This window comes from Parambassis ranga, unplaced genomic scaffold (genome assembly GCF_900634625.1).
Source record: "Parambassis ranga unplaced genomic scaffold, fParRan2.1 scaffold_21_arrow_ctg1, whole genome shotgun sequence".
In the NCBI taxonomy this organism is placed as follows: Eukaryota; Metazoa; Chordata; class Actinopteri; family Ambassidae; genus Parambassis; species Parambassis ranga.
In genome coordinates, this window is record NW_021144767.1 from 1,668,767 (window position 1) to 1,688,169 (window position 19,403).

General features: G+C 41.2%; 1 non-coding gene across 1 annotated transcript; it reads right to left on the bottom strand.

Annotated features, from left to right (window-relative positions):
- Nucleotides 1-8,219: 8,219 nt before the first annotated feature.
- On the bottom strand, nt 8,220-8,292 carry trnak-uuu (transfer RNA lysine (anticodon UUU)). The gene has a single exon. It is a non-coding gene; the product is annotated as a tRNA-Lys (tRNA).
- Nucleotides 8,293-19,403: the final 11,111 nt, after the last annotated feature.

Sequence of the window (19,403 nt, forward strand, 5' to 3'; positions counted from 1 at the left end):
GGTGATCATCGGGAGGAGGGAGCACACAAGGAAGGAGGAAGACAAGACACCTGAAACGAGAGGAGCCACAAGTGCTTGGCTTGTCTGGGTTGCGGCGGTGGAAATCCCTGAGGATGGGTGACGTTGGTATCCAGGATCTCTCCTCCGGGCCATATCCCTGCCAGTCTACGAGGTACTGGAGCTCCCTGCCATCCAGAACTGTTGGCTGGATGGCAGTCGATGAGGCATGGAGGTGGTGGAGTGGGAGTACAAGCAATAGGGCGTACAAAGTGTTCTGCCAAACAGGGACTTGAACCTGGACCCTCTCTGGCTCAAGACTTGTTGAAATAGCATATATATAGAGCATATATATAGCATATATATAGAGACACTCTCAGTCTGTCCACATCAGTGTCAGTGAAGATTTATTTTATTTATTTATTAAGTGTTCATCCTGGAGCTGTTCTAAATTTGCTGTGGAGAGCATGCTGTTCATGTCAGGATGGCCGAGCGGTCCAAGGCGCTGCGTTCAAGCTGGGGAACATTCGTCCGTCTAAGATGGGGAAGAAGGGGGGAGAAGGGGGGAGAAGAAAAGAAGAGGAAAAAGAGGGGAAAAAGGGAAAAATGAAAAAAGAAAGGAAAGTTGTGGAAACATCTCTAATTTATGTACGTATTTCAGGATGCAGAAACTCAAATTGACACTTTTAGGATTTTACTTTGGACCACAGCTTGGATTCGAACCGGCGACCACAGGAATGCTAGTGTTGATCTGCATCTGCTACATTTTTGGCATCATTTTTACAAATGGACATATGGATAAATGTTTTAACAGTCTGCCTAAAGTAAACAGAGTGTTACTATTAAGCAGGGACTCTCCGTGTTGTACTCTATTTACCTTTGTTGCATAATACAGACCACAGACACTTGAAATGAGACTGTTTCGGGTTTATTAACTCAAAATCATATTTTCTTACATCCCAAATAACGCTGTAATCCGACCCATATTTACAAATAAATGTCCCTTCAGTCCCGATCAAAAAGTAACAGGCAAACAAACAAAAAACTCCTCCTGGTGAACCCCACACAGGATCCTCTCTCTCCCTGGGCGATCCTTGTCCATAAAAACAAATGGTTATTGTCCGTATTTTTTTTTTCGAATCACGGGTCCCTCTTACTCTCCCCGTTTTCCCGTTTTCCTTCTCCTGTCTGCCACCGCTGTCCTTCACGTCTCTCTCCTTTCACCCACAGCATGTCAGCTGGCAAAATAGATCACCCAACCCCCCGCTGTCCTCTGACACGCCGTGTACCACAACATATAATATAAAATATAAAATAAAATATTACAAAGAATGCCGTAGCTTTAAGCAGCATTAAGGGACAATGTTTATTTACAGGAAGACATTTCTATATGGCCATACACCATAAAAATCTAAATAACTTATGTGGTAGTGCTGTGGTAGTGCTTAAACGGTGCTGTGGTAGTGCTTAAACGTGGGTGGAAATACTTTGATTCTCAGGTTTGGTGTTTAAACACTGCACCTTAAATAACATTAGTAAGCACCGAGTGGCAAAAACAAAATCCACTTTGTGTAACGACCGTAACTCAACAAATCTATCAATCTATAAAAACGTCAACACAGTACAAGAGTTTACATGACACACAAACGTAAAATAGTGTCACACGGCACTGTAGCAAGTGTTTAATTACCGTACCGACTGTTTTTCTCGCTAGCTAGTGCAGAATGAATGACGACCGGTATGCGCCATACTGATTCTCTGCTCCAACATTTGTCCACCGTGATTGGTCAAATGTTGGAAATGTTGGACAGTGGGGAAGAAATCCGCTAGCTGATTGGGCGCACCTCCAGCAATTGAAGGCTTGTGATTGGCTCTTGTGTCCAACATTTTCCAACATTGTACGGACGATCCTTCGCCAGCTGGCGTTCAGGTCGCAGTCTCCACTGGAGGCGTGGGTTCAAATCCCACTCCTGACAGTTCCTCCTCTGGAGGAGAAATAAGTTTTCATTTAAAACGCTGACTGATCTAACCCAGACCACAAAATCCAATTGAATGATTTCATCTGTTATGATAATATTAAAGGTAACAGCTGAGACGTTGGACAAAACTTTCAGGGGTTCTTCCTGTTTTTTCTTGCCACTGTTGCTCTTAAGGAGGGTCAGTCTCTGGCTCCAATCGGATGACATCACAGGTCACTGTCGGGTTAGGGGTTTAATTCCAGAATTTTGTTACCATTCCGGAATCCTGCCTATCATTCTGGAATGGGTGGATGGATGTCTATTCCAGAATGCTGCCTCTCATTCTAGATTTCTGCCTTTCATTTGGGAATGCTTTCTTTCATTCTGGAATGCTTTTCATTCTAGCCGTTTCGCCACTCTATATTGGTGAAACCAAACAACCACTACACAGAAGGATGGCTCAGCACAGGAGAGCCACCTCCTCAGGACAAGACTCAGCAGTTCACCTCCACCTCAAAGACAGTGGTCATTCCTTTGAGGATAATAATGTCCAAATCCTAGACAGGGAGGACAGATGGTATGAAAGAGGAGTCAAAGAAGCGTCTATGTGAAATTGGAAAAACCCTCTCTAAACAGAGGGGGAGGGCTGAGGCATCAGCTCTCACCTGTTTACAACTCTGTCCTTTCATCCCTTCCTAGCAGACTTCACTCCCACTCAAACTCTAACGATGGGCCGTCAACTAGTGAGGCAACAGCTCTCACCTGTCCACAACCCTGTCCCTTCATCCCAGAGTTTCTGGTCGTTAACTGGCCATTAACCAACTATAGCAGGGGTCGGTAACCCGCGGCTCTAGAGCCGCATGTAGCTCTTTAGCGCTGTCCTAGTGGCTCCCTGGAGCTTTTTCAAAAATGTTTGAAAATGGAAAAAGATGTGGGAGGGAAATATAATTTTTTGTTTTAATATGGTTTCTGTAGGAGGACAAACATGACACAAACATTCTTAACGTTTTCCAATGCTGTAAAAATGTTTAGAATAAATATTCAATTTCAATATTTTTGTCAACGAAGATTTGCGTCATAGCCTGCGATACACGTTTCTATCAGCAGGGCGGGATGCCAGGCAGGTGGCTGTTGTAAACAAACCGGTGGCTGTGTGATGGGCCATGGATCCCAAAGGACCGAATCATTTGCATTCATTGCCAATGCGGAAGGATTGCCTGAATGTTTGCTCTGTAGTGAGAAGTTGTCAAATAACAAAAAGAGTAGAAGTGGAAGCCAGTGGAAAATGTCTTTCCACTTCCTAAGCCAGTGGAAAGACATTTCCAGGGAAGGCATGTTACATTTGCAGCCGAGTACCCAGTTGGGAGTGAGAGAAAAAGTGCGATTGCATTACTTCTGGAGAAATTAGAGCAGCGCAAAAATAGATTTAAGAAGTGGATTGCATCTCCAAACATGAACTACATCAAATCAAAAATCAATCAAATCAAAATATCGCACCCGCCTCAGAGCTTGCAGTCCTGCGTCAAGATTAAAGTTACATCTTACATGCCCGATGTTGAGAAGCTGACCATTGATGTCCGAAAACAGATGTCACATTAAACGGGTAAGAACACAATCCTGTCATAGGCACATATTTAGTAACGAAGTGGCTGTTTCTATAAAGTGATTTCTGATTTTCGTCAGTATATATGTGGAATGACACTTAGGGATATTATTGTGTTTTGTTGCTCAGGTCCGAGGATAGCTGCGTTGGTTGCGTGCCAAAAGAGAAGAGGATGCTGCTTCGTTTTACCCTTGCACTGACTTGCTTGGTATTTGCACAGAAATCAAACTTAAACTGTATGAATTAGATTTTATATACTTTACCTTTTCAAAAGGCTGCTGTTTTATTTTTATAAATGCAGGCTGCGTTTTATTGCACTCTGTTTGTTGCCCAGATAAGGGGCACGTTATGCACGTTCCATTTTGTTGTTGTTTTTTCGAATCCTCAAAATAAAAATGACATCAAAAATCGGATTTCTTCATTGCATTTCTTTAATTTCATCAAAGCAATGAAACATAATTCATTAATATTGTAATGGAGTTGTCGTACAACAGAGCAGTCACGTGGTGCGTCATTCCCTACAGGATGTGCTGCAGGGAAAATAAACATGTAATCATGAAGGTTATGTATTTGTAGCCAACTTAGTCATTTTGATAGTAGGCTAATATAGCTAATATAGATACATACAGCATGTGTTGCCTTTATTATAAGGCTTATATAAGGCTTTTAATTTTTTGCGGCTCCAGACATATTTGTTTTTTGTTTTTTTGGTCCAATATGGCTCTTTCAACATTTTGGGTTGCCGAACCCTGAACTATAGGGATCGTAGTCATGTGAGCTCCTGCAAGATCCACCCACAGAGGTCCTGAACACATAAAACTCGGATTCCCAACCAGAAAAGTAGCAGAACTGAAGAAGCCACTTGGGGAAGTGGCGAAACGTCTTCAAAAAACAATCCTTGATTGACTTTGTGGCTGTGGCATTAGCTCAACATTGAATCATAAAGTGTATTTGTTGCATAACAGGAAGTGGTCAGTGGAAACTGAATTGAATTGAACTGAGAAGCAGAACCTCTCCTTTATAGGGGTTGGTAATTGTCTCGCATTGGACAGAAATGAAAACTGTGTTTAGATAAGCAAAGATGCTAGCAGGTTAACAGTACTGCAGTGGTTAAACCCGATGGGCCGCTGAAGGGCTGAAAACGTGCAGGCACTATTACTTCAAATTCTGACACGGCCATGTTTGTAGTCCAATGAAAGAGGACAAGCTACTGAATTGAATGGTATAAAAATCTAATGGACTACAATACCCAGCTGACATAAAATCCCTGCGTAAAGACTAGATGCAACAACACTAACGCTAGTGCGCGTAGGTGTTTGTGGAGGTTGTAGTTGCTTTAGTGTGCTTCAGTGACTTTTGGTGAATTTCAGTGAGTTTCAGTGAGTGTCAGAGGGTTTTTTTAGGTTGTTAGCTAGCTTATCTCTTCTTCTTACTGCGTCGAGAGGGGCATGGAGCAGAATTTCAACGGCAGGGATTTCCGGATTTGTTTGACCCCGTTGCCAGCCAGTTGAATGTTGGAAAAGATGGACCCAGTTTATGAGTAAGTTTTGTACATTTATTTTGAAGTGTAAACTATTTGTTGCTAATAAAAATGATTTATTATATATATACATATACACAGTATAGTATACAGCAGGGTGGTAGTTGGGGTGAGAGAGGAGGATGCAGAGGATAGTGGTGATGATTCACTGTGGCAACCCCTAAGGGAAGAGCTGAACAGAGATGAAGGATGATTCAATCCTATTCAATACTGTCTTTACATATTTTTTACATAATGTGTATGTTTCAATATGTATGCAATTACAGATAAAAATAAGTGTTATTATTTTCATAGCCAATAAGAGGGAAGAGCCCAGATGGGCCTGGGACCTGGCTTTCCTCTTCAGCGAGGTCCCAGGCCCATCTGGGCTCAACGCTGAGGCATCACCTCTCCTTGTTGTTATTGTATTTTTCTTACTTTACATTTGGTTGGACTTTCATTATTTTACATTAGTTATTAGTTATGATAATAAAAACTGCTCTATTTGGAGACAAAATTATACATTTTGATGTTTTTGATTTTACACTGTGCATAATGGTAGAAGTTGATGAAGTACAAGGTAAAATTCATACCCAAAAGCTCCAGTAGAGGTAGTAGTAGTAGTAGAGTAGTAAGTTGTATTTTTCAGCCACTTCCCATTGGAAATGATAAGTAACCTATTTGGCAATGTGGTGCCAAATTGTGCCAGAGTGTCCGCCTGGTGATATCCTTACTAAAACCTTTGTGAAGACTTTGCTCTTTGTTCAAATTCTATCAAATTTGGTACATTTGTAGCCAAGGAATAGCTGAATGTGATCAATGGCATCTGTGTACATAGAATCATTGTTAGCATACTGTTTTCTGCTGTCAAACAGGAAAAAAACTTGAGGATAGAAATGTTACATTTCTCATTTAGTTTATTGTAATTCACTCAGGCATACTAATAGACACAATGGCTGTGTCTCATTTCAGGGTCTGCATCCTTCGGAGGACGCAGCCTACGCAGTCTCAGGAGGCCGCGTCCTCCTGAGGATCCTCCGGAGGATCCTCAACCGTTGGTAAATGGGACGGTCTGGCCTTCAAAGCACTTCCTGATTGTGGCGCGACGTCATAAATTTTGCCCCGGGAAAAACAAAAGCAGCGACAGCGACACAACACGGACTACACAACAAACGGGACAACAGTGTGGATTTAGACATTTGGAATATTTTAATATATTTATTTGTTGTTGGAGGAAGAGGAGAGGCGGCTCCAGCGGCAGCAAAACCTGTGACGGCTCATTTTCTTCAGGCTGGGAGAGCGCAGTGGGGAGGTGACGGTAAGCTGCTGTTTAACCATATTATTGATCATAATTAATATACCGGTTACTGAGCAAATGCTAGATATATAACCAGTAGATAGACAAATATGATTAAATGTAATTTATATTTGATTCAATTGTAAGACTTGATACAGGGTCTGTTTGTAATTTTAATACTTTAAATAAATAGCTAAATGTGTACGAACCCTGCAAATAACCCTGAAAGCACTGCTTTAATGTGTCATTAAGCATCAGGTCTGTCACTGCACCAGAGAATTACTGCTGGGTGGAGGAGAGTGGGGCTCCCTGCAGGACCAGCTGTCTGTCCTGGAGGAGGTGTACTGACCATCATCACCTCTGGAGGGTGAGGATACATATTTTATAGCTTTTCATATTTTAAGCTGCTTTGGAAGCCGCTCTGTTGAAGTTATTGTTTTTATTTTTGCCCTTTTTAAAAACATCTTTAGTAACATGGCAGCCGCCGATCGTCAGCTCTGCAAACCCTGATGGACGATGTGGTGGACAGAGGAGACAGACACCCCCCTCCCCCAGATGATGTCCCACTCACAGCCAGAGGACTCCAAGGTCTTCACCGTGGCATCATCCAGTCCAGCAGCACCAAGGACTCCTGCTCAGCCAAACATTTATATATATGTTCTTTGTGAATAGTATTTTCTGCTGATCTTTATAAATAATAAACTGTACATTTTCATAATGCCCACTGGTAAATAGTTAGAAATGTTCAAACTGTGTCTTTGTAAATATTGTACATAACAGAACAATAAATGATTTACTGTGGTCACTGAGAAGTTGTTCAAAAGTTTACTTCAATTATAAATAGGTGATGAAACACATGATGTAACAAGGTGAGAAGAGTTTAAGAACACAAAGACAAGAACGATTTAATACACAATTTAATAAGTAACATTTAAATAACACAGAACATAAAATCACTGCTGTCCAACATCCTCTGTATGAGCTGAGGTCTGTCCGTTCTTTCTCTGCTCTCCCTCCCTCTCTCTCTCTCTCCCTCTCTCTCTCTCTCTCTCCCTCCCCCCCCCTCTCCCTCCCTCTCTCTCTCCCTCTCTCTCCAGTCTCATCTCCTCCGTTATCAATTGTCAGGTTTCTTCTGTTTCTCTCTGCTCCTCCTTCAACAAAATGACAACAGGCAGAATGACCGTTTGATATAATAACGATAATATTGCTCCTCACGTGAACTATACTTTATACTATACTACAGTAAACAGTCCAGAAACAACATTCAATCAAAACGTTTAGTTTACAGCGCCTCGTATCAACAGGACGTCATGTTTGTAAATATAAAACTCATTTTTTTAATGCCGCTGTCACTACTAGCATTTTAAAACTCTCCAACTACTGCTCTGTACTTACATTTAAATGTGAATTCGGCACTCCTGCCGCTGCCGCTCGCTTGGTCCGTCATTGTACTATTGGACAAAAAGTAGGTCCGCAAAGCATTGTGGGATATTTAAGGCCACGAAGGATGGTAGCGATGCATCCTCCAAATTCAGGCAAAAGGAGGACGCATTTGGAGGACGCGTTTGAAGGACCCTTCGACTTTTGGCGAATTGGGACAGCCTTCGCGCAGCTTTGTGACGTAAGCGGCCTTAAAATGCGCACTCCGAAGGATGCAGACCCTGAAATGAGACACAGCTAATATTTTAAACACTGGAAAAGCATTTTCCGAGGTCCCTGGATGTTCCTAGACACCAAGAACATGCATAATGCACATTATTATTGTCTTTTTAGGTGATTTTTGTTTTATTTTAGGGTTTAAAGGGTTAACATCTGAATGTGGTGTAACAAGAGTACAAAGCTTTCTGCCCAAACAGGGACTTGAACCCTGGACCCTCAGATTAAAAGTCTGATGCTCTACCGACTGAGCTATCTGGGCTCTACATGTCATTTCAGGGACTAATTCTGTGCAGACAGGTTAACTGAAACAGAGAGCATTGATTGGCTACATTCAAACAAGAAATTCGCTGAATGCTTCTTTAAGGGTGAACTTCCTGTGTGTGCAGACAGTGGAGGTGGTTTCAGGTGTTATAAATTGGCATCCCCATGGTTCAGATGAAGAAGTGGTTCCAGTTCCTCACATGCTCACATCTGCTAGTCCACAGAGGACAGTGGTCCTATACACATAAAGAACACATACTTAATGAATGTATGTGTTTTTATAGAGGACTTCATATTGTCTGAACCTGAGGAGGAGGAGGAGGAAGTCCTGTTCATATCAGCTGACAGGACTGATTCTGGTGTCAGCACATGTTGCTTTAATCTACAAAGTGAAATTGTTATTTGTTATAAAGTCATACACTCTCAGACTCTGGATTCCATTACAGGACAATGTGGACCTCATGTCAGTGTTGTATGGAAAGCCAGTTCAGTTCATTTCTTGATATTAAATATTTTATTTCTCGCACTAGTAAGGCAAAACGCACTAGTTAACTAGTGAATGCATTTAGACCTGGTTAGTGTTGGGTGTATGTGCTTCAGGGATGTTATTTTAGGTTTGTTGTTTGTATTCATGTTAGTAAACTTGATTAGTTTTTGTGTTGTGTCTCCTTTCTATTGGCTGTTGACAACACGTGTTTGCAGATGGGTTAAGGGTGAGCCTATTAGAATATGAGAGAGCCTGTTCATGAAGAAGGTCATGACTGAACAGTGTATGAACGTTCAGGGAGAGCAGCTCACTGTTCACTGGTGCTTTTGTTCTTTTGTGAAAAGGTAACGGCAATTAAATAAAGAGATGTTTGTTTCAAATAACACAAGTTAAAGCTGTGCCTGTTTTTATTGCACAGTCAAACTAATTTCATGACAAATAGCCTATATCATAGAATTTTAGTCGAATTTTAGTCGTTAAAAAATGTTGATGACTAAAATGTTTCTAAAATCAAATGACATTTTAGTCACAAGACTAAAGAAAAACTAAATCAAAAATTGCTGCCAAAATTAACACTGATGACTACACATACTTATAGGTATGCTTACAATGAAGGGTTAACTACCAAATAATGTAATTGTCAGAAACAGAACTCAGCCTCATAAATATCCATTTTTACAGTGAGCTCCCAAGGAGCCATGCACAATCACTACCTTCACATGAAATAAACCACATCATGAAGTGCTGCTTACCTTTCAGAGGAATCAAACTTCTGAAAGCAATATGGCGCCCTGCACAAACTTCTCTCAGCAACTACGGTGTCACTGAAGAAAAGTGCAGCATGTGAGCTGTCACTCCAACCAAACCAACCGTGCCTCTGCACCACCTGCTGGCCAACCGGAACAGACTTACATGTATATCTGCAGATCTAATGGTTGTTCTGTATCGTCTTTATTTTTACTTTATCTGTTGTTATGCTGCTCAGGGCCTTGTTTCGATGCTGCTGCAATGACTTCATGTTCCTCGGCCACACTTGGAGGAGCTGTTCACGTCCACAGGGAGGAAAGGAGACAGCGTGCTGATGGAGCAAACTCTGTTTACCATGTGGGGTAACATCGGCTTACAAGGATTCAACCTCCAATCTCAAAAACACATTATGGTAAGAAGTCTTATGTCTGTATTTGTGTATTTGTAAATATTAATAAAACAGTTTTACAAATATTTGATTTCACGCCTTTGCGTCTAGATCAATTGATGCGAAAATCGAAGCAAGTGAACCTGTGACTAATTAATCTGGGTCTACGCTGTGTCTTCTGCTGCTGTCCAACAACACTCTGCCGCATCCGTGTCCGGCTGCCGTTAAAAGAAAACAAGCGGTCGCTGCAGCAGTCATACAGCTAACATCAGGAGGAACATGCTAAACAAACAGTGACACATTCAACAGAAGGAACTCTATAGTACGAGAGCAGGTAGGAGTTTTCTCTGAGACATAGAAAGTGTCATCTAAGAACTTCCCGTTTGTGAGCCCAGAGATAGCGAGTAGGAAGTCAAAATGAGTGACAGCATGTAGCTCAGTCAGCAGGATAAAACCTGTTTGTAGTGCCTTTCACTGAACATGGAGGCCTTTCTTCATGGCTGTTCACTTTAATGAAGATGTGTTAAAGCACCAGAGCTGCTGAACTCCTTGTGTGTGAGAGCCTGTTTGGTTTATGTCATTTGAAATTGAACATGATCAAAGTGTCGTGCGTTCACATTAACTTTATTAATACCCATGGAGTCATTGGGTTGTGTTAGCAGCATATACAACAACTGACAGTAAACACAATGCATGTGTTGATGATTTTCTGTGTCCTCTTCACAGATACTGTGTGTTGATACCCCAGTATTTTCTGAGCCAGTCATCTACAAAGTAAGTTACTAACACAGCCACAACTGTTATGTTGTGTTATTTTAAATGATACAATGATTCTGTACATGGTTTGTAAACCTTCAGCTGTAATGGAAACAGTAGTGCTTTTTATATTGTTAGAATGGAAATATAACCGTGCCCTGACAGATTTGTTTTCTTCTTTTCTTCTTCTTAGAATTCTTTTCTTCTTTCACATTAAAAAGAAGAAAATGAATCATAATATTAATTAATAATAATTAAGAAGGAGAGGTTGGTGTCTTTAGATAAGCATGTGTTTCAGAGATTCAGTGTAGTTTTGAGTGTGAGTACCAGTATGTGTTTGGCATGGTGTGCTGCTGATTTTGATTGAGCTTTGTATTCTTTCAGGTCTTGTATACATTCAAAATGAGTACTGTGATTAAGTTTGTGCGGCATTATTATCAATACGTAGGGAGTGGCAGAGATGCCTGATTGTCAGGGCTCCTTGTACAAACAGAGCACAGTGTTGAGTAATAGGGCATAGAAACTTCAAGGTCCGCCAAAGAAACTGTTATTACTAACAGCAGCGTTACAGTGAGGAAACATACAATAATTATTCTATAACCCTATTCCCAGTTTGTTTGGGTGTTGTCAGAGCTTATTGCCTTTGATTAGGTGGTTGTTGTTGCAAAGAGCGTAAGAGAACCACACAGCCTCTGCTCTCTTGTTTCTGTGGTCCTGTAATACCTTTCATTCTGCTCTGTAGCCACTTAAGGTTTTCCTTAAGGTCATCCATTTTGATGTTGTTGTTGTCACATACACACTGTCACAAATGTTTAATTGAACGCTGGCTATCATACACGGGAAGAGGGATGCGATAGACGTGTATCCAGTGATTAGCCTGGCTGCCTCTCTAAACCCCTCTGGAAATGGTAAAAGCATTTTTGTAACTTCTATACAGATCCACAGTTTACTAAACATTGCAGATTGACACTAAGAGGCAAGAGATGGTGTAAACTAGCACACAGATAGATGTTTTATATAGGCTACTATGAATGAGCTGAGACACTCCATAAATCATGTGTACAGGTGTACCTGAAGGGGCAGATGGAAGCTACAGACAGCAGGTCATCAGCTCTAACAGAAGAGACGACTCAACAAAAAGGCACGAGACGTCGTACAATATGTGGTCTTAATAATACAGTTACATTGTTCTAAGTGTTTTGTTGTTGGATTTCAGTTACCACCCCCATGTACGTTGGTATCAGACGGTCAACTGTGCAGTTGCAAGAGTGATCTTGGTGAACCCAGAAAGTCAGCGCTGTGATTTCTTCTCTGACAGAGTCATCTACAGGTCTGTCAGGACCAGACCACCAGTGTTTGCTCACTCACTTTCATCACATCCAACATTCAGTGGAACTTTCTGTCCAGAGCATTTTACACTGGTGGTAGTGGGTACATGTTCGCCATGCCAGTCTGTAAATTAGACAAACAAACGGTGTCACACAGTTCCGGGTTACAGTTTAATGTAAAGGGCATCTCATTCAGTCACTTTCCTTTGGTGCTACTGTGATTGTTCTGTATTCTGTTGTTTCTGAATAATACAGCTGTCTCATAATTGGATTTAAAGGAAATCTACATTTAATTTGTGATTACATTATCATGAAATTTGATTGGCCTAACATTATACTAATTTAGCAAAGATATCTTTACTCTGCTGCAGTTACATTCATTCATGTCAGGGAACAAACTTCTTTGTTTGCACAGACTCAATATACCCGCCCTCATTTGTGTCAGATTTTCATTGTATACATTACATAACAGTAGAATAAAGCTTGCCCATCTGATTCCTAAGACCTTCTATCAGCAGCAAATATGTAACTTGGTTGTTGGTGCATTTCTTGACTGTCAGTATACATGATTCCTTGTGGTTGCTCACCTGTGGGAAGCTTCCAAGGAATTATAGTGGTTTATTGGTTCACCCTGACAAAGAATGAGGAGGGATATAGGGGGAGATTATAGAGTTTGAGAGATGATCATGAAACAATGTAGAATATTAATGTTCCCTTTTGTGTTTTTGCAAATTGAAATCGTAAATTGCCTTAAATGCTTCCGAATTGCAAACAAGTGACCTGGTATGGAGGAAACTTGGAGTGTGTTGATGCCCTCTTTTTGTTCTGCAGTGGCAGAGTGAATGGTCGTCAGTACAGAGCCGACCTGGAGCTTTACCAGAATATTGTTGCTGAACAGTGCTGCTGGGAAATGAAGTCCAACCAACCCGTTCTCAAACTAGTCAAACAGCAGCAGGGACACTGGGAAAGACTTGTCAGGACTAAGGTACTCAACTTGTGTTCAGTCTACAGCAGAAATATAGAATTTTTCCACATCATCTTTTGATTGATTTCAAAGGTGATTTATCTTTCTAGAATATTTTTGTGAAAATGTTACTTTTGAATTATTAGTCAGTTGGAAAAAATATTCTCCCTTGCTGTCAAAGTAAATAGTGGCCAGTATAGAGTAAGTAATAAGAGTAATCAGAGTAAGTAATTCTCACGAAATACTAAGTGGTATCAAGAAGTATGAAAAAAAAACATATAAAATAAATAATATAAAAAAACTATGAAACCTGTAGTAATATACAAATGGTCCACCAGAGGGAGCCAGCACGAGTGTGTGTGTGTGTGTGTATATATATATATATATATATATATATATATACAGAGGAGAGAGAGGGGGGGGGGGGGGGGGGGAGGGAGAGAGAGGGGGGGGGGGGGGGGAGAGGGAGAGAGAGAGCGAGCAGAGAAAGAACGGACAGACAAGTTATTGTACAAGTTGGGAGGCTCAGGCATTATTTTATATCTGTCATGTCAAAGTTTATCCAAAATATTGAGTTGGAGTTATTAGTGTTTGTATTGCAGCAGTTTTAAATGGTGTTTTCCACTTAGGTCCATTAACTCCTATTATAATACTACATTTTAATATCAGAGCCATAACAACATGGAATCATGCATTTCTTAATGTAAGGGTTTCATTTGTGAGGACATGTCAAAGTTCATGATCATAAATTCAGCTTCACATTCTTCATTTCACTGCTTCTAAGACAAAAACATGTTCTGACCTGAAATCACAGTCAGTGATTCAAATGAAAGTGAAACATCATCAACATTTAAAGCACAAAGTTGAAGCTGCTGTCACTTCCACACACTCTGCTTCTACACACAGCACAGACTCACTGAGGAACCAGGAAACAACCAGAACCCAGCATGTAGAGGCTGAGTGAATGTGGTGCTGAAGGTGTGGAGGTGGATCAGTGTGTCAGAGGAGACTCTGTAGAAGGACAGAGTGCCAGCAGGACAGTCCACATACACTGCTGCTCTGTCAGAGACAGAGGAGGAGGAGATGGATGTTTCTCTGTCATTGTGACAGACAGAGTAACCATCATCATCACCATCATAGCAGATCAGACTCCAGGACTGATTGTTTCTTCCAAACCAGCAGTCAGCACTGTCTCCTTTCCTTCTGATTCTTCTGTAACTCACTGATATATAAACCCCTCCTCTCCACTCGACCTCCCAGTAACAGCGACCAGTCAGAACATTTCTACACAGCAGCTGAGGACACCTGTCAAATCTGTCTGGATGATCAGGATATGGCTGCTCCTCTCTCACATGTGTCACCTTCCTGTTGTTGTCAGACAGTTTGAGCTTTGTGTGCACTGAGTTTGTGTCGACTTCAAGTTGACAGAAATCTGATGGAGAGAAAAAGACACAGCTGCAGTTTATCATCTGACACATCTGATGGCTTCATTCTGTCTTTACTGACTGATGTGTTGTTCATTCATACAAAGTTTATCATCAGACTTTTTGTCACTAATGTTTGAATGAACAAACACACAACTATCAGCTTTGTGTTCAAACACAAACTGGATATTTGCAGCAATGTGAGTAAAGACAGACGACACATTTAGAACATGAGAAGAACAGCAGCATCAACTGTATCATTGGATAAAGAGCATCATCCAAAAGCTCCTTCATCAGAGTCTGGAGGAGGATCTGGACTGAAAGACCAGACTCAGACCTCCTGATCTATCCTGATATTGTTCCACTGTTACTATTGTAAATACTTATTCCGCTTCTGTATTATTCTCCTTCTTCTGGACACATTTTCAGCAGAACTAGTCCCACAGCTTTAATGTGAGCGACCTGAAACTGTTACAGGACGTCCGGCTGTACCGGGACACCTGTGCTATGACTTTTCTTTCTGTTCCGACGTACGGTTTTCACGTAAATCGCAAAAAACCAGTGGGCGAACGACATAGACGGTGAATGGAGAGAGAGAGAGAAAAAAAAAGGCAAAAGTCACAAAACCAGGAAGGAAGCCGAAAACTGAGGGAGCTGTTTCCATGGTAACCTCCACAGGTGCTCTGACTGACTTCTCTGATGACATCATCAAAGATGGCCGCTCCCATTAACAATGCATTGGGTTCATTCAAACCAATGTAACTAGACTGTATTGATCCATACAGAGGCACACACACACACACACATACAGGAACATACACACACACACACACACACACACACACACACACACACACACACACACACACACACACACACACTGATTTTCAAAATAAAAGCCTCCAAATCATTACAGACCTTACTAGGCCTGGTAAACTACACACAAGCCACCCAGAAATATGCAGACACACACTATACACACCTGACAACACACAGACACACAAACAGGGATTTTCAAAATAAAAGACCCTGCACAATAACAGGATATGGCTGACGTGTAGAATTTCAAAATAAAACACTTAAACATGTTTTAACATGCATTAGGGAGTGTCCCCAACCGCCCCCCCCCCACACACACACACACACACTTACACAGACACACACTGATTTTCAAAATAAAAGCCTCTAATTCATTACACAGCTAACTAGCGCTAGCCACCCCTACAAATTATACATCAAATCGACCGGCTCGGTCAGGACTACTACCCTCTGAGGTTTGGTAGCGATCGGATAAACGGTGTTTGAAAAAATCCAGAAAAACTGCGATCGACCCTCCACACAGGCATGAAATCACTGTCAAACTTTGAAGGCATGGCGTTTCGGCATGCGTTCACACAGAACCTTCATTCCAAATGTAAAATGTAGATAAACATTAGACCTCTGACATATTGAGTCCCCATGTCTGTGCCACTTTTTGTTTTGACAGGCAAGCCACTTAAGCTGACCTAACCCCCCTCATAGGAAATAATGGGAAACTGGTGAGATCCCTGACAAAACCCAGCTAACTTTGGAAGCCTATCAGTCTGGCATGCCTCTACACAGAATATTCATTTCAACTGCAAACTGCTCATAAGGAGTTGGACTTTATCATACTGAGTCCTCATGTTCATGTCTTTTACCAAACTTCATAATATAGCAGCCAAAGTCACATCCACATCTTTAGGATTCCTCCATTCAGAATGAATGGAGAAGCTTGGGGCCTATTAAACCTTATATAAAACCAATCAGAAACACTGTAAAAGCATGAAATGTCATCAGTGGCATCTTTCACATCTGCCGGTGATCAGGAATGAGGTTTGGTGGTATATAATGGGGCGGACCGGCAGCAGAGTGTGGGTGAGTGCGCATTGGCCCACTCAAAATTTCTTGTGAAATTTTCTAGGTTATATATACAATAGTTATTTCTATTTTCTTTCCTGTTTGGTTCTTCTGTCCTTATGTTCCTTTCTTTGGTTGGGATTGTTGGTGCATTATCATTGAGGGTTTTTCCTGTAGAACAGACCAAAAGTCCAGTTCATATGTTCACTGGGCCGAAGCCTCTGTCATAAAATCAATAATGTCATAATATGCCACCAGTACTGTTGTCCACAGGATGAAATCACACCTTTAAAAATGATTATTATCTAAATATATTTAACATTTCACCACAAGATGGCAGCAAACATGGTCAAACTCTCACCACCCTGTTTGCCAGTGATCTGTGTTTTTTTATTGCCCATTTCTAAAATGGCAAGTGTGAGTAAGAAAAGGAAGGTTGACAGCGAAGGCCGAAGTTTCAGGACAAGTGGAAATGGAAGAAGAATGTGAGGGCAAGACATCTTGCACATTGAAACCTGTGTTGGAGCCAGACCTGCCCCCTTTACTGCAGCTGAGAGCCCAGTCTCTTCCTTCTCATCAGAGGTCCCTCGTTAATCGCGGGGTTACGTTCCAAAAATAACCCGCAAAAGGTGAAATCCGTGAAGTGATGGGCTTTATTTTTTACAGTTATTCTAGATGCTTTAAGGCTGTGAACCCCTCACTACACACTTTATACTCCTTTCTCTCCTGTTCAAACACTGTCAGAGTTCAAACCTTCATAAAAATAAGTCCAGTGTTACAGAATGAAACCAAAGCACAAAGCAAAATAAAAGGAAATATAATAACTGAAGATTAAACAATGGTTTGTGAAATGGAAGTTGTGGCGGCTGCACTAAAATGAATGATAAGTTAATGTGGTCTGTTCAGAGCTGTCAGTAAAAGCTTGTTTAACTGGTTTCGGCTGTCCCGCCTAACAAATGAAGAGATTGCTTCCAAAACGCTATAAATCCAGAAAAAAGTGTTTTCTTTCCAAAAAGGGTTTATATGAAACTTCTAGTTTATGTTTCAAACTGTAATATATCATCATGAGTTTGTAATAACATCAAAAAATCTAATCTATATTTTGATTTTAAACATTTATTAAACACCCAAAAAGCTATAAATCCATTTCATCACAAAACTCATTTTATGTATTTATATATGTATTTCTAATAATATTATTTCGCCGGCTGTCAGTTGATCCGCATGACAAAAGTTTTTCTCTTTAGTATGTGAACAGGAAGTGGCCGGTATTTTCCCTCCAGCTGAGTTTCGGGATTCTGTATGGAAGGCTTCCGCTTTTTTCCCATGGAAGAAAAGAGGACTGCCTCATGGATACTGTCAAAGTTATTCATGTCACATAGCTAAAACACTCATTTAAAAGATGACTGGACATACTTTCTATCTACTGACAGGGCGCCATGACAGTTGGAAAGCTGCCCCGTGATTGGTTGAATGGAAATGCTGCATTGTGCTGAAAATCAGGGCGTTTGCAGCAGATTGGGAAAAAAGGGAAGAAGCGGTGCAGGGAAACATGGTGGATAACGTGTTTTGTTACTAATTGATTACAAACTTTAAACAGAGACCCCGTGTGAAACTTATTTTGGTGGTAACTCGTTTTCTTAAACAGTGGCGTTTCTCGCCCTAACCCTAACCCTAATAATGCTGCTCACAGCTCAGTGTCTCAGTGTCTTCACTCTTCAGTCCATCAGTCCAGTCTGACCCTTTGGATGAGATTCTTTGTGTCTGAGTCCTGCCTGCTTTTGGACTGTGGAGCTGTTTCTTCCTGTGTTTGGACCTTTTCAACCCTTTGTGGTCTCTTATTGGATTTTGTCTTTTGTCTGCTTTGGTTGTCTCTGTTATGTCCCAGGCTGAGGGGAAACCCACACACAGCATGTCTGCACCTCCCCACTCGTCCCCACTCTCAGATCGGCAGCTACACAGGCTGGTTTCAGTGTTAGGCTGCAGTTCATGAACTCAGAGCTGAGCAGTGCCCAAACAAACACAGAGACACTACAACACACTAAAGCTCCCTAACAAGAGAAAAAAGGAAAACCAATGACAAAGCTGGAACCTAAAACTCCTGCTGGGGAGTAATAAACTCCAGTAAACGCCAAAGAAATCCAACCGCCGAGGCTGCGCTACAACAGCTCTGATGGACTGATAGAACACTGACTCATGCACAATAACATGAGGAAAGACTGAGTCAAACTTACACTTCCTCAGCCCAGGTTTTAACCACTGCTCTCCACCATGCTCCACCCTGCAGGAAGAAACACAGTCAGAATGATTTTCTAACCAACATGAGTCCAAACTGCTGATCAACATGAAGCAGAGCTCCTCAGTTTGTCAGAGACACACAAACAGACTGAAACTCATCTGTGTCGACTCCAGAAGAGTCTCTCCTGATCTGCTCTGTGTTTATTCATGTCCTCCATTCTGTGAAATATTGCTCTCTGTCAGTGCTTTACTGTAAAATCCTCTTCATGCAGCAACAGTGTAGGTTTGATCTCAGCATTGTGCATTTATCCAAAGCAGCAAACAAGCCACACTGTCTCTGACTGTTTGTTCCTTTCACTCTATATGCAAACACAAGCCTGGTTCACATGTGTCATGGATGGAAGAGTTTCTGACACACTTCAAATAAATACATTCACTCATGTCTGTGTGTAGTTTTTACAGTGATAATATTGTAGTGTCTCCCTGCTCTCTGTCTCTGACTGAAGGAACTCCTCCTTCTACCATTGTGTTGTTGTCTCCTCTGAAGCTTCACATATGGATTGTTTCAGGAACATTTGTTTGTGGAAATAATTCAGTGGTTCTTACAGCTGAGGACATTAATAAGTAGGGCTCAGGCATTATTTTATATCTGTCATGTCAAAGTTTATCCAAAATATTGAGTTGGAGTTATTAGTGTTTGTATTGCAGCAGTTTTAAATGGTGTTTTCCACTTAGGTCCATTAACTCCTATTATAATACTACATTTTAATATCAGAGCCTGCATGAAATCACTGTTAAACTTTGAAGGCATGGCGTTTCGGCATGCGTTCACACAGAACCTTCATTCCAAATGTAAAATGTAGATAAACATTAGACCTCTGACATATTGAGTCCCCATG